At 45.3% G+C, this 16419-nt stretch overlaps 1 protein-coding gene across 4 annotated transcripts in view; it reads left to right on the top strand.

The window, feature by feature from the left end:
* TENT5D (terminal nucleotidyltransferase 5D) overlaps positions 1-16419 on the top strand; it is a 109651-nt gene that overhangs the window by 65521 nt on the left and 27711 nt on the right. For 3 of the 4 annotated variants that reach the window (XM_083160391.1, XM_083160389.1, XM_083160390.1), the window contains one exon: positions 1586-1695. The exons of the other annotated variant lie outside the window; for it this stretch is intronic. The gene's annotated coding sequence lies outside the window, so the exon portion shown is untranslated. The remainder of the gene's footprint in view (positions 1-1585; positions 1696-16419) is intronic. 4 annotated transcript variants of the gene reach the window in all.

Genomic DNA, 16419 nt, shown 5'->3' with positions numbered 1-16419 from the left:
ACAGTTCTGTCTGATCTGTGCTGTGTGTTGGGGAGTCACAGTTACAGTTCTCTGTCTGATCTGCGCTGTGTGTCAGGGAGTCACAGTTACAGTTCTCAGTCTGATCTGTGCTGTGTGTCAGGGAGTTACAGTTCTCTGTCTGATCTGTGCTGTGTGTTGGGGAGTCACAGTTACAGTTCTCTGTCTGATCTGTGCTGTGTGTCAGGGAGTAACAGTTACAGTTCTGTCTGATCTGTGCTGTGTATTGGGGAGTCACAGTTACAGTTCTCTGTCTGATCTGCGCTGTGTGTCAGGGAGTCACAGTTCCAGTTCTCTGTCTGATCTGCGCTGTGTGTCAGGGAGTCACAGTTACAGTTCTCTATCTGATCTGTGTTGCATTGGGGAGTCACAGTTACAGTTCTCTGTCTGATCTGCGCTGTGTGTTGGGGAGTCACAGTTACAGTTCTCTGTCTGATCTGTGCTGTGTGTTGGGGAGTCACAGTTACAGTTCTCTGCCTGATCTGTGCTGTGTGTTGGGGAGTCACAGTTACAGTTCTCTGTCTGATCTGTGCTGTGTGTCAGGGAGTCACAGTTACAGATCTCTATCTGATCTGTGTTGCATTGGGGAGTCACAGTTACAGTTCTCTGTCTGATCTGTGCTGTGTGTTGGGGAGTCACAGTTACAGTTCTCTGTCTGATCTGTGCTGTGTGTCAGGGAGTCACAGTTCCAGTTCTCTGTCTGATCTGCGCTGTGTGTCAGGGAGTCACAGTTACAGTTCTCTATCTGATCTGTGTTGCATTGGGGAGTCACAGTTACAGTTCTCTGTCTGATCTGCGCTGTGTGTCAGGGAGTCACAGTTACAGTTCTCTGTCTGATCTGTGCTGTGTGTCGGGGAGTCACAGTTACAGTTCTCTGTCTGATCTGCGCTGTGTATTGGGGAGTCACAGTTACAGTTCTCTGTCTGATCTGCGCTGTGTGTCGGGGAGTCACAGTTACAGTTCTGTCTGATCTGTGCTGTTTGTCGGGGAGTCACAGTTACAGTTCTCTGTCTGATCTGTGCTGTGTGTTGGGGAGTCACAGTTACAGTTCTCTGTCTGATCTGTGCTGTGTGTCGGGGAGTCACAGTTACAGTTCTCTGTCTGATCTGCGCTGTGTGTCGGGGAGTCACAGTTACAATTCTCTGGCTGATCTGCACTGTGTGTCGGGGAGTCACAGTTACAGTTCTGTCTGATCTGTGCTGTTTGTCGGGGAGTCACAGTTACAGTTCTCTGTCTGATCTGTGCTGTGTGTTGGGGAGTCACAGTTACAGTTCTCTGTCTGATCTGTGCTGTGTGTCGGGGAGTCACAGTTACAGTTCTCTGTCTGATCTGCGCTGTGTGTCGGGGAGTCACAGTTACAATTCTCTGGCTGATCTGCACTGTGTGTCGGGGAGTCACAGTTACAGTTCTGTCTGATCTGTGCTGTTTGTCGGGGAGTCACAGTTACAGTTCTCTGTCTGATCTGTGCTGTGCTGTGTGTTGGGGAGTCACAGTTACAGTTCTCTGTCTGATCTGCGCTGTGTGTCAGGGAGTCCCAGTTACAGTTCTCTGTCTGTTTTCCCAACAGCCGGCTCCACTTTGTACCACATAGAACGAGAGCGTCTCTTCACTGAAGAATCAGATGAGTCATCGGACGAATCTCTCGGCTATTACCAGACGTGCAGCACAACTTACGCAGTGAGTCTCTGCATTGCTTAGTTCCTCTGTTCCCCTTCTGTAAACATATCGGGAAGATACATCGCTCGTGTTGATTCTTGTGTAGTGATCAAAAATGTTTATTTGGTTATTTTGGAAAACTTACATCTACCTACAGAGGACTCACAGCAGAACCTTGCAGAGCAGCTTGTTCTTAGCCTGGAAATGATTTGACCTTTTGAGAGTAATGCAGGGATTTCTATACTCTGCGGCTCGTCATCATTTATCTGTGTCACCCTCTTGCTCACAGGTGTCTGTCACGTGTCATGAGAATTCATGTGCGTCACGGGAATCAGATACTGCAGACATGAGGGTGACATTTAATAGGATGGTGGGCGTTTTTGCACATTTTGGCGAAAACGCTTACTTAATAGAGTGCGCCAAGTCACTTGATTTGCATATTTTGTGGGAGAAATCGCACCTTTTCACTTGCCGATTTAAATTCGCCCTTGAGCCTGGTGCTGGTTTAATAAAATCCAGGGAACCCCAACTTGTTTGTCCCTGTGATTTTATGAAACCAGGACCGGCTCTTTGAACCCAGGGCTGGTTATGCTCAGGAGGGGGGACCCCACGCCGTTTTTTTTCCCACTTTTTTTTTACCTCTTTCTTTTTTTACACCAGAACCATGCACAGATCGCAATGATCTGTGCATGTTTCTGACAAATTCGCCAGTCAGAACCTGGTCTATTTTTTTTGCGATTTTTATAAAAAAAATTTGGCCGATTTCCAAATTCGTACCCCATTAAATTAGCGAATTCTATCTTTTACAATGGGAAAACATCTGGATGCGAGTTCCGGCGCAACTAAAACTAGCACTTTCAGAAAGTGCGATTTTGCGGCAAAATCACAGTTTTTTTTTCCATTTTTCGCATCTCATTAAATATGCAAATTCGTGAAAACTGCGATTCCGGACGTTTTGGCGAAAAAAAAACACATTTTCGCATCTCATTAAATGTCACCCATTGTTTCTTCAATCTATTTGACTTGCCCACACACTACAGATTTGTTTCAGTGATCGGCAGATTTTTCCTGTTAGAATGCCCACACATACAAAAATGAAACTCCAATAAAACCAGATTTTTAAACATGTTTAAAAATCTGATTCAGCAATCGATTGGCGATCCCTATTCATTTTTGATTGGGATTGCCAAAAGGGGGAGCCCACACATTAAAGATTGATTGTCACAACTAATTGCTGATTTATGGGGCCCATTATTCTATGGGCAGTATTCAATGAGAAAAATTCTCCGTGCTTTATGGAGAATTGGTGCTTTTTTCGCGTTGGACGGAGAATTTTGGTCTCAAAAAGTGAACCACCCTATTCAATGTGATATTTCTGAGTGATTTTCGCTGTGTCTCTCCATGTAGCAATTCTCCATCTTTTCATGGAGAAGTGGAATGTGAACTTTTAAAATAAAAGTTTTTTTTTTTTAAATTTTGGTGTAAAAAAATCAGGAATTTTATTCTGTGAAGGGGCATGCTATTTTTATTCATGTGCTTATAGCACATGAATATATACAATATATATACCCGAGTATAAGCCTACTTTTCAGAACATTTTTTTGTGCTGAACAAGCACCCCCTCGGCTTACACTCGAGTGAGGGTCCCACTTGAGTTAATAAGTTTTCCCAGTTTTTTTGTTGTAAAATGAGGGGCCTCGGCTTATATTCGGGTCAACTTGTACTCGAGTATATACGGTATTTAATTTAAACAATTTTTTTTTTTTTTTTAAACAGAGCAGCCAGCAAGGGGCCGGGAGCCGCTCATTAGATATTCATATATTCACTGCACCCGATCATTACATATGCACGATCGGGAGCAGTGAATATACCCGGTCCCCTGCTGGCTCTGGGGGGGGGGGGGGGGTGCCCTGTGCTGCCTGGGTCCCGGGGAGCCCACCTCCCCTCCACATACGTTCTGGGGCAGGCAATCTCCCTGCCTGCCACCGTCCCACGGCTCCCTGCAGCGGACGCTCCTCCGCTGCAGGGGTTAAGATTTGCCGCGAGGGGCAATTAGCCCCTGCGACATTGAATAGTGTATAAAGACCCGTGACGGAGAATCTCCAAACATGGAGAATCTCCGTAAAAACACGGCGAGTGCATGGCGAGAGAAAAAAACCTCTGGCCATGCACCGAGAAAATTCTCATTGAATACTGCCCTATATCTTACTTTATTACTTTATTGCTTATATTCCTGTCCTACCCTTTACCTAAGAGCAGTTCTTTTTATTTTATTTTGTGCTGGATGTAGTGCGCTTATTCCTAATCACCATTATAATATTTCTAATTTATCCATATATCACACCAGAAAATGCAGGGACTTTTCTGGTGTGAAAGGGTCCCAATCCGGGAATGTCCCTGCTTGTCCCGGGAATGTAATTCCCGGGTTTGTCCCTGCATTTCTGGTGTGAAAGTGGTATGAGTGTTTTTTAACTTACTAACCAACACTTTATATATTCCTGATACCTTCATCCTATTGCTGGAGGCTAGTATACATTTAACCGGTGATTCTTGTATATTTACATCACTTCTCCCATATGTCGCATTTAAGCTTAACTGGAGGTATCGGAAGAACATATTTTTCCCCAACTGATCAAATGGTTTTACAATACCCCCGTCATACACTTGTTGTATGTTTTCTACACCATACTTCCTCCAGCATAGCTTAATTTCATTGATTCTTATGCTACTGTCCATCCCTTTCCCTCTAATGGCCCATACTGGAGTTTCCGGATCGACGCCATCATATTCCATTCATTTATTTCCATCTCCCAGATCTTTTTTGCTTTCTTAATCAATGTTCATTAATTAATGAATTAAATTAATTAATCTGTTCATTTTACCCCCAGTGTTGTCAAATAGAATTTGTTTTGGGGAGTATCCCGCCCTAGCCCGGCTCACTAGTTCCATTAAGTTCTCATCACCTTCTCCTGTTATCCATCCCGTTAGATGCCACAGTTAAGGTGCCACGTAATATCATTTGAAATGTGGTAAGCCCTTTCCCCCCTGCCTCTTACGTCTAATCAGGGTATCTATTTTTATTCTCGCCCCCCCCCCCCCCCCGATAAATGATGATGTTGTACTGTCTATCCTTTTAAATCCCCTGTTTGTAATGTATATAGGGGTTGTTGGAACACATATAACATTTTAGGGAGGACCACCATTTTTATTACATTAACTCTACCTGTTATAGACAGTGGACGTTTCACTCAGGTTTTTGTTTTCCCTTGATACCACTTAACCCACGGGTCCATATTCATTTTGGCAAAATTCTCTGTATTATTTGATATATGTATCCCTAGGTATTTCATACTATCCACCCATTTTAACGTTCCTTAATACTCACTATTTTAAGGACTCACCCCTCTAAAGGGTATAATGTTAGATTTATTCCAGTTGATTTTTACCCCTGACAGTTTCCAAAATTCTTCTAAGTTTGATAATACAATTGGCATTTCGACCGGCAAGGTACCGTATATCAACATGTCGTCAGCATATAGAGATATTATTTGTTTATTTCCTCCCCCTTTCACCTGGCATATACCCCTCAACACCGGGTTTTGTCTAAAAGCATACGTCAGGGGTTCTATTGCCAAGTTGAACAAGGCAGGGGACAGTGGACACCCAGTGGCGTAACTATGAAATATCCTCCCCCCTGACACAAATCTTGGCAGTGCCCCCCAAAATCTTGGCAGAGCCCCCCCCAACTCCCTTACCCCTCCATATAATGCCGTTGCTATCTGGCCCGGGACAAGCTGCCGGCGAATCAGTCTGCGGCCCAGCTCTCCCGGCTCCTGCTGCCATGAAAAATGTGTCACTCAGAAAATGGCCGCCTCCTCTAGCATCCCCAAAAACTGTCTGCAGTATGGGGGGCAGCCATTTTCTGTGTGTCACATTTTTTATGGCAGCAGGAGCCAGGAGAGCAGGGAGAGCCGAACCGCAGACTGATTCGCAGGCGGCATTTCCCGGGCATACGCAGAGGGTAACAATAGCTATAGTTACGCCACTGTGGACACCCATTGTTCCCCTTGCCAACTCAAATGTTTCTGTTACATAACCATTCACCTGTATTCTAGCTCTGGGTGCAGGGTACAGAGTTTTTATCCAGTAAATAAATTCTCTCCAAACTTAAATTTTCTTAATACCTCCCATAAATATTCCCACTCTATACTGTCATAAGGTTTGGCTGCATCCAGTGATATAACAGCTGCCCCCCCCCCCCCCCCCCTGCTGTTTGTGCATTCACATAGAACCTTCTAATGTTTATTGCAGTACTTTTATTTCTACAGAACCCCGTTTGATCCCCATAAACAATGTTAGACATTACCCCCTCTAATCTGCTGGCCAACACCTTAGCCCAGTGGTTCCCAAGCTGTGGGCCTAGGCTCCCTGGGGTGCCTTGGAGCACTTGCAGGGGTGCCTCAGGTTGGTGGTTCAAGTTATTTATGGCCAACGAAATAGGCAAAATCAGTGCTTGTGGCTTCCAATTAAGAATATGTGGGTAAAAAAAGTGAATCATGTTTCTTACCACATAAGTGGACCTAAGAAAAACATTTAAATCACAACTAATTTAATATCTTTCCTGAAACTAGTAACCAACTTTTGGCCTAGGGGTGCCGTGAAAAATAGTAAGATACTTTAGGGTGCCGTGATTCAAAAAGTTTGGGAACCACTGCCTTAGCCAATATTTTGGCATCTGTGTTGATCAGTGAGATAGGTATATATGATTCTAGCCTTCTAGGGTCTTTGTCCTCTTTTGGTTTCAACACAATTATAGCCTCGCTCATTGATTCTGGGAGTTTTTCAGTTTGCATGCTTTTATTAAACATCTCTGTCATTTTAGGTGCCATTGTATTACAAAATTTCTTATATACTTCCAATGGTGACAACCGATCACATCGGGCGCTTTCCCGGTCAGGGAGGAGTTAATAGCTTGTTTCACTTCTTCTATTGTAATGGGTTGTTCCGATGTATCTCAATCATCCCCATGTGGGCTAGGTAGTTCTACCCTCGTCAGGAAGTTCTCTATTTCGGCAGGTGTGCATACTCTTACTAACGTGGACACATACAGTTCTTGTAGGAAGGCGTTTGCAATTTCAGGTGTAGTGTCTGCCACTTTCCCATCCCCAATGTCAATTTGTATAACATTATTTGATTTTTGTTCCCTCTGGCCAGTTGTGCCATATAGCTGCCAGGTCTATCATATGTTATATATTTGTTATGGGCTGGAAAGGATTCTTGTTTCACGTCTCGTTCCTGGATTTAATCCATACTACATTTGCCTTTAGCCGTTCTGTTTTAGCTTCCTCTGTTCTATCCTGCCAGTATTTTTTTTCCAGTTCTTTACTAACTCTCCATTTCCACGTTTATTTCCCTGTCCACTTTTTTATCTGGGCAATTCTTTTTATTAGTGTTCCCCTCATGCTTGCCTTCCCAGCGTCCCATACTACCTCACATGGGGCTGAGCCTTCATTATTATCGAAATATACTTCCCACTCCCTATAACCTCCGACCCAGCACCCCTCTGTTCCAACAATGATGGATGGCAGTTCCACACTTTCATGCCCTTAGCTAGATTTTTTCTAATATGGGCCATGATAGGCGCGTGGTCAGAGATTCCCAGGGGCAAATATTCTACCTGTTCGATTTGTGGATAGAGGGTTTTGTCCATAAATGCCGCGTCAATACGGGACAGTGAGTCGTACGAGTGGGAATAGAATAGATTGTCGCAGAGTCAAGCTCTCAGGCTGTCAGGCTCTCACACTTTGCCCGGTCGTCTCCCGCTTCCCGGGCGTCCCTCCACCACATCTGGGCCTCTCTTTTTTCATCAGGGACCCTCCGCCTCCTCCAGCCGCCCCCTTCTGCACTCGCTGTGTGGGGCACCTCCTGCACTCGCGGCTCCCCGCCGTCACACTCCACCACCCACTACGTCAAACACAAGGGACCCGGCTCTCCTCACCGCCCTTCTGCACTCACTGTGTGGGGCACCTCCTGCACTCGCTGTGTGGGGCACTTCCTGCGCGCCTGTGTGCGGTGTGCGACGTCTCCTGCACTCGCGGCTCCCCGCCGTAACACTCCACCACCCACTACGTCAAACACCAGGGACCCGGCTCTCCTCACCGCCCTTCCGGCGGCTGCGTCTCCTGTCCTCCGATCTCTCAGGTAGGCGCCCACAGGACTCAGCTTAGTCCACAAGTTGCAGCAATCTCCGGGCACTGGGTTCTTTGCTCAGCGCTGTTGCTTTCCCCCTATGCTGTTCATCTGTGCCTCAGAATGTCAGAGGGCTCAGAGGCTCCCGCCCTACACAGAGACCTACCATGACCACACCCCCTACAAATTGCTTATTTAATGGAATTCGCATTTCAAAAGTGTCTAAATATCGCCACTGATGCAGATCAGGTCCTGATGGGCAAATTGACCCAGAGGCAACTTTGTTCAAATGCAGAAATGGTTAATTTTCACACAGGTGTCCTCAATTGTACTCATAACCTCCCCTACATATACCCCAACATCATTAAGGACACCTGTGAGGGTTTGAGAGATGGAGATTGTGCAGAGTGGTGTTGAGTTGGCTGTTTGTGACTTTGGTCGTTTGGAGGAGCTGCGCAGGAGGAGGGAGGAAGCTGCGCGCCAGATCCAGGTACCCCGACTACTGCGTGCTTCACGTATGTATCGTGCTAGGCTGTACCTGGACTCCCACTCGGATCAACAGGTTGTGGGGATGTGTCGGCTGAACCGCACTAACCTTATATGAGCAGGTGAGAGATGATTTGGAGCCTTACAGGGGGGCCAACTATGCAGTGTCAGAAATTAATGTGTGCCATCTACTACTTGGCCACAGGCTCCTCTCAGTCTGTGACCTCATGGTCCTTGGGGGTATCACAGGCCACTTTCTCTAAGCATTTTACTCAAGTGTTACTTGCTTTCAAGAAGTTGTGGCGGACATACATCAGATTCCCACGTTGTGAGTCCGAGTGGCAGGACCTTAAGGTGGCTTTCTATTGGCTCTCAGCATTTCCTAACGTGCTGGGAGCTATAGATTGCAGTCACATTGGGCTTCGGGCACTGCATGTGAGGTGACACATCTACGTCAATCGGCGTGGGCGTGACTCTCTGAACGTGCAGGCGGTATGCGATGCCAACCTAACAATACTCAGTGTGGTTGCAGGCTACCCAGGGAACTGCCATGATGCCTATATTCTGCGTCACTCAGCCCTCTGGGACCGATTCCAGGACCACCAAATGCCGGAGGGCAGGCTACTTGGTAAGTACATTTTAAGTTCTTTAAATGATTGGGCACTATGTATAGTGCTATTATGTGTTCATTTACATACTACGCAATTATTACACTCCTGTGTAGTGTCCCAATAGTGTGTAAACTATACCCACAAATGTATCTAACCCTCAATCACTTTCAAAGGTGATGTCACTGGACAAATAATGGGTATGCTTGTTTATAAAACCACTAAATTAACAGTCAGTGTCCCCTGTACTATAGGGCATGTTCTTTTTTTTTTTTTTTTTGCAGAAGTCACACTTTATTGTGTCGTGTGCAATATATGTGCAATAATCAGTCCCTCACTTTTACCAGACTTCTGTAAATATCTGTGTTTTTTCCCTTGCTCATTTAAACCAAATGTACATGTTACCATATACTGCACTGACCTCATTTTTTTTCTGTGAAGGTGACTCTGGATATGGGTGTCTCCCGTGACTCATGACACCTCTGCGATCCCCAGAAGGCCCTGCACAGCACCGCTATAACGATTCACATGTTGCCACCCGCAATGTTGTGGAACGCACCGTCGGGGTGCTAAAAAGTCGTTTCAGGTGTTTGGACAGGTCATCAGGAATACTGCTTTACCACCCAGCAAAAGTAGTGATGATCGTCCAGGCTTGCTGCATGTTACACAACATTGCCCTCTCCCAACCACGTTACGTGGAGGATGCCGATGCAGCAGTCATGCAGGAAGCTGAAACGACCACACCTGTGGTAGTAAGGAGTACGCAGAGGGGGGATCTGATGCACAGGGAGATCATAAGGCAGTATTTCTCAGGTAATTGCATTTTTAAAATATGCTACCTGTACCATGTACATTTTGTTTAAGTGTGTTTACATACCATAAACCAATTGCCATACAATATCACCAATATCTAGGGGTGTAGTGGGACCGCGATGAAAGAACCTGCTTAACCTGAGGTGTCCCTTGGTGATGACATGCCGGTAAGTAACTACATACAATAGTGCATGCCATGTATAAACTGTCCTACAGCAGCAATATATTGTAACGCCATAACTGCACATCAGCATTGTGGATTACAGCATTTTATGTTAAAACACCCAATCATTACGATGATAAAACCCCAGACACACGTTACTGTAAATGAACGACTTTACTAATGTCAGCAATGGTTGGTTTGTGCAATTACTGCTCCATACATTGTCATGATCACAAACTTCAACAAAAATAAACATTTGCATATTACAAAATCATTTTTTGTGAACCTGTGTACACGCACAGACCCCTTTGCCCCTGACCCCAGGCCACCCCTGCTTCGCACACTCCTACGTGGTGGTGCAGTGGGTGAGCCACTCAGTGGTGCACTTGACACACTGCTAATTGTGGACGTAGCTGCACCTAATAAATTGATCTCTTGGTTATTGAATTGTGTCTGCAGGGCGACCAAGGCACCAGTCTGTGCTGATATACAGTAGCTTGTGTTTGACCATGTACTCTCTCATTTAGGACGGCTACATTATTGTTTTGGACCCATAGGCCTGGCTGATCTCGCCCAGACGTGTGTCCAGGGTGGCAGCCATTCTGACTTGTGTGCCCACACTTACGCAGACACTGGTGGACACTTTTTTTAAGTTGCTGAAAGATATTTCTCAGGTCTCCTATACTTGCATCTTGCCCATTTGATGGCTTTGCATCTCCATGAACTCTATTAATTTGTGTGTAAATGTATATAATGAGCCTGCTACCTCATCTGCTGTAGATGGTGTGTGGGCCGGGGTGGGTGGTTGGGTGGGTGTGGTTTGCTGGGGTGTCACCATATCTGACAGCCTTTCAGTGACAGTTGTCTGTGTATTTTCCTCCTCAGGTGAGAATTCATCGACTGGTTGAAGAATTACTTCTGTATCTTCTTCCATCATTTGTGTTGAGACAAAGGAAAACCGTCCAGTACTAACCGTCTGTTAGTACTGTATGCAATGATACATTGTCAGCTATTCCCTATATATAGTGTATTGTGTCTTATAGATGGATATACGTGGGAAGGTGCTGCCCAGGAATTGATATAATCATATAGCAGAAAAAGAAGAAAAGGAATTCCTACAAGGGGCACTCAAAGCTGATGATTTTGGCTTACTCAGCAATCGCTAGGTTGGTTTTAGTGTCCCAAGAAAAGTATTGATACATTCTGAATAAGCCAAAATCATCAGCTTTGAGTTCCCCTTGTAGGAATCATTTGTGTTGAGTCTGATGTTTGCACCACTAGTTTTGATGATCCTGTGGAATATGAGAAATGGGTAAGTATTCCACCATACGTGTGCAGTGTGTGTCATAGTGCATTTAAGGTGTGTTTTGGGTTATGGCACATAACGTTGGGTACTGTTCAGTAACACCCCTGTACCCCTGCAAATACTTTAATGCTATGATATTAGATTTGTCTGATGGCTTGTTCACATTAAATAATAACACGTTGCTCTGTAGAGGGTGTCAGTGAGTCCATGGCATGGCGGCATATCTGGCAGCACTGTAATGTGCTATTCTGGCCGCCATTACCCGATATTACATTAGCATGTATTCATATATAAACATGCTGCGTCCAGTTATTGGTACACTGTAGGTGACATTGATCCTATGGGGTTTATTCTAGTTCATTCTTTCTGACAAAATCCTTCTTAGATGGACAAAACCATGTGCACTGCAGGGGGGCAGATGTAACATGTGCAGAGAGAATTAGATTTGGGTGAGTTATTTTGTTTCTGTGCAGGGTAAATACTGACTGCTTTATTTTTACACTGCAATATAGATCTCACTTTGAAGAAAAACCCCACCCAAATCTAATTCTCTCTGCACAAGTAACATCTGCCCCACCTGCAGTGCACATGGCTTTGTCCATCTAAGAAGGATTTTGTCAGAAAGAATGGACTAGAATAACCCCCTATATTTGGTTTACAGCAGCGTGCAGGAGTACATTGTAGTGTAGCCTATTGTGCATGGTACATGGGTGTGTGTACTGTATGTGTAATGGTTCTGCATATATTTTGCTTACCTGCAGCCTCTGAACCCGGACATACTCCTCGGCCTGTGTGTGTGGTGCGTGTGCGCTTCGGGAATGTAGATCTGCAAACAAAATGGTGGACAGCCGTTACAAATATTGCTTGGACGCCATTTCTTACCAGCATGCATCATAACAGGAGTTACATCTTTTATCCCTGGGACACACATGGCTCATGTTTACCAATTATGTGTGCCCATTATTGTGTGGTTATATTTGAAAAATAAAAAAATGAATAAATATTTTTTAAATAAGATCATGGCTGAAATAATGCTGTATGGAGGTTTTCTTGCTATTACTGAATTAAAAATATGTTTGGGCCCTGACCAATTTGAACCTGTCACATCATTTGGTAGGCATTTGACCAATACCAGCAGTTGTGGAACTACATGACCCAGCATCACCAACAACTGAACTTTATAACCATTACATTTGCATAAGTTGACCTTGCTGGGATATGTAGTTCCACAGCAGCACTATTGTTCTGCAAACATTACATTACAGTTATAAAACATTGCAATGTATGATGTACATGAAGATGTGGGCACACTTACCAGCTTGGGGCGGCGTTGGTGGCCTATCCGTGTCCGGCACATGGTGCCCAGGAAGGGCCTCTGGTGGGATGATTCTTTTGAGTTGCTTCTCATACGACGTGTATGTCACGGGTTGGGTGATGCCTCCTCCAGTGCGGCTGGCCTCTATAATGTCGGTGGCCATCTTGGCTGTGAGTAGCCTTTTGATGTCATTAAACCTCTTTTTGACATTTCTTCCGCTTCTTTTGTGGCTGCTAACGGCATTGACTGCGCCAGTGATGGATTCCGACATGGCGTTCTTCCGCTGCACAGTGGTCCTGTTGTTGTGCTTCCCCTGCAGCCTGTCGAATACAGGGACTATGGCGTGGACAAGGGCCGCATTTTCCTCGTAGGAGAAACACACATTGCGGCCACTTTGGTTACGGGCACTTTATGATTCCTCCTCCACCTCATCTGCGGCCATGTCCCTCTCCTCCTCACCTCCATCTTCCTTCACCTCAGGCCAGTCGACCTCAGAGATGTGGCCCTCCTGCAGCTCCTCCTCGGACTGTGTGCTGAACAGGTCCTGTGTGAGGGGATGAGATGGGGATGCAAGAAGGTCCTCCACCTCCTCCTGCTGTGCCTGTTCCCCTGGGGTCCGCCCTGGTCCAGGCCATGCTGCCTGGCACACTGCAGCCTCTCCCTCTGACACTGCTGGCTCTTACCGTGCCTCTGCTGCCTCTCCCCCTGGCTCCTCTGGCGCTGCTGCAGCCTTTGCCACCTGCGCTCACTGCCCGACATCACTCCTCTCCATGCTCCTTACTACCTTTCAAAGGTCAAAATGGCGCCTGTGCCCCTTTATATAGGGGCTGTGATGCATAATGTAGGGGACTTAGGTGGGCCAAATAGGTTAGGGGGTTATTTGGCATGCGGAGGCAGTGTTGTAATTCGCATTCCGGTTGGTCAGAAAATCGCACATGACCTGCGCCGGAAATCGCACATTACTGTGTCATAAATTCGCACCACATCGCACTTTATTGCACTTTTTAGGAACTTTAGCGTATCCCATTGAATAATCGGTTTTGGAGGAAAAAAATGCGATTTCAAAAAGTGCGATATGGTGCGATATGGTTCGATAAGGTGCGATATGGTGCGATAAGGTGCGATTTTGAAAAGTAACTAAAACTCGCATTCTATTAAATGTCACCCGAGATGTGTATACTGGATACAAGTTCTGATATAATATATTCTAGATACACACAGAATGTGACACAAGGAGGATTATCTGTAGGCGTCATGTCCCCCCATCTGATATAGTATATTCTAGATACACACAGAATGTGACACAAGGAGGATTTGGTGTATGTGTCACGTTCCCCATCTGATATAGTATATTCTAGAAGATACACACAGAATGTGACACAAGGAGGATTAGGTGTATGTGTCACGTTCCCCATATAGTATATTCTAGATGCACACAGAATGTGTCACGTTCCCCCATATAGTATATTCTAGAAGATACACACAGCATGTGTCACGTTCCCCATATAGTATATTCTAGATGCACACAGCATGTGTCACGTTCCCCCATATAGTATATTCTAGATACACACAGCATGTGTCACGTTCCCCCATATAGTATATTCTAGATGCACACAGAATGTGTCACGTTCCCTATATAGTATATTCTAGAAGATACACACAGCATGTGTCACGTTCCCCCATATAGTATATTCTAGAAGATACACACAGCATGTGTCACGTTCCCCATATAGTATATTCTAGAAGATACACACAGCATGTGTCACGTTACCCCATATAGTATATTCTAGAAGATACACACAGCATGTGTCACGTTCCCCATATAGTATATTCTAGATGCACACAGAATGTGTCACGTTCCCCCATATAGTATATTCTAGAAGATGCACACAGAATGTGTCACGTTCCCCCATATAGTATATTCTAGAAGATACACACAGCATGTGTCACATTCCCCCATATAGTATATTCTAGATGCACACAGCATGTGTCACGTTCCCCCATATTGTATATTCTAGATGCACACAGAATGTGTCACGTTCCCCCATATAGTATATTCTAGAAGATACACACAGCATGTGTCACGTTCCCCATATAGTATATTCTAGATGCACACAGAATGTGTCACGTTCCCCCATATAGTATATTCTAGAAGATACACACAGCATGTGTCACGTTCCCCATATAGTATATTCTAGATACACATAGCATGTGTCACGTTCCCCATATAGTATATTCTAGATGCACACAGAATGTGTCACGTTCCCCCATATAGTATATTCTAGAAGATACACACAGCATGTGTCACGTTCCCCATATAGTATATTCTAGAAGATACACACAGCATGTGTCACGTTCCCCCATATAGTATATTCTAGAAGATACACACAGCATGTGTCACGTTCCCCCATATAGTATATTCTAGATGCACACAGAATGTGTCACGTTCCCCCATATAGTATATTCTAGAAGATACACACAGCATGTGTCACGTTCCCCCATATAGTATATTCTAGAAGATGCACACAGCATGTGTCACGTTCCCCATATAGTATATTCTAGATGCACACAGAATGTGTCACGTTCCCCCATATAGTATATTCTAGAAGATACACACAGCATGTGTCACGTTCCCCATATAGTATATTCTAGAAGATACACACAGCATGTGTCACGTTCCCCCATATAGTATATTCTAGCCCCTTCCCGACATTTGACGTACATTTACGTCATGGCCGGGATGTACTTCCCGACACATGGCATAAATGTACGTCATGGCTTTAAACTGTCACCGCGTCTATAGACGCGGTGACAGTTTAAACATGTCTGCTGTCCCTGACAGCAGACATGTCCCTGCATGCCCAGGGGGGGTGGTGATGCCTCCCCCCCGTCGGCGATCGCTGTGATTGGCTGTTCAAATGTGAACAGCCAATTACAGCGTTTTCTGTGTACCGGCGAATAACGTTCGCCGGTGACACAGGGATCGGTGGTGATTGGTGCTGTAAAGTACAGCACCAATCACCACGGGGTGTAAGGGTGACACTGGTGTCACCCCACCTCACCCCACCCGCCCCCAAAGGCCGTGATTGGTTCGTCGGACCGACGGACCAATCACAGCCATGGAGGGTGATTTAAACTAACGGTGACTGCACTGCAGACGCCATTCCGGTCTGGAATTGCGTGCAGTGCGGTCACCGTGCCTATCTGCCGTGATATACTGACCTGATCCTTGCAAATACTTACCTGATCACCTGATCACTGCTTGTAGCGTGCTGGATGCTTCCTGGATCTGACTTCTTGTGACTTCCTGCTGCTGCTGCAGTGTGATAGAGAGATAGAGAGAGATAGAGAGAGATAGAGAGAGATAGAGAGAGATAGTGACAGAGAGTGCTATATTTTGTGTCTGCTACCCCCCCTTTTTGGGGGTGCAGGGTTTTTTTTTATATATATAACTGTCAGTGCTGCTGCTGCTGCAGTGTCATAGAGTGATAGATAGTGATAGATAGTGAGAGATAGAGAGATAGAGAGAGATAGTGACAGAGAGTGATAGAGAGTGCTATATTTTGTGTCTGCTACCCCCCCTTTTTGGGGGTGCAGGGTTTTTTTTTATATATATAACTGTCAGTGCTGCTGCTGCAGTGTCATAGAGTGATAGATAGTGATAGATAGAGAGATAGTGACAGAGAGTGATAGAGAGTGCTATATTTTGTGTCTGCTACCCCCCCTTTTGTGCTGATCAGTATATCTGTGCTGATCAGCAACTTTTTGGGGGTGCAGGGTTTTTTTTTATATATACCTGTCAGTTGCTGCCAGTTGCACTGTCAGTTGCACCAAAGGTTGTGCACCTGCTGCCCCTCACTGGTAA

Source organism: Crinia signifera, chromosome 9 (assembly GCF_055691185.1).
Source record: "Crinia signifera chromosome 9, ASM5569118v1, whole genome shotgun sequence".
Taxonomy (NCBI): Eukaryota; Metazoa; Chordata; class Amphibia; order Anura; family Myobatrachidae; genus Crinia; species Crinia signifera.
This window is presented reverse-complemented; position numbering and strand designations above follow the sequence as displayed.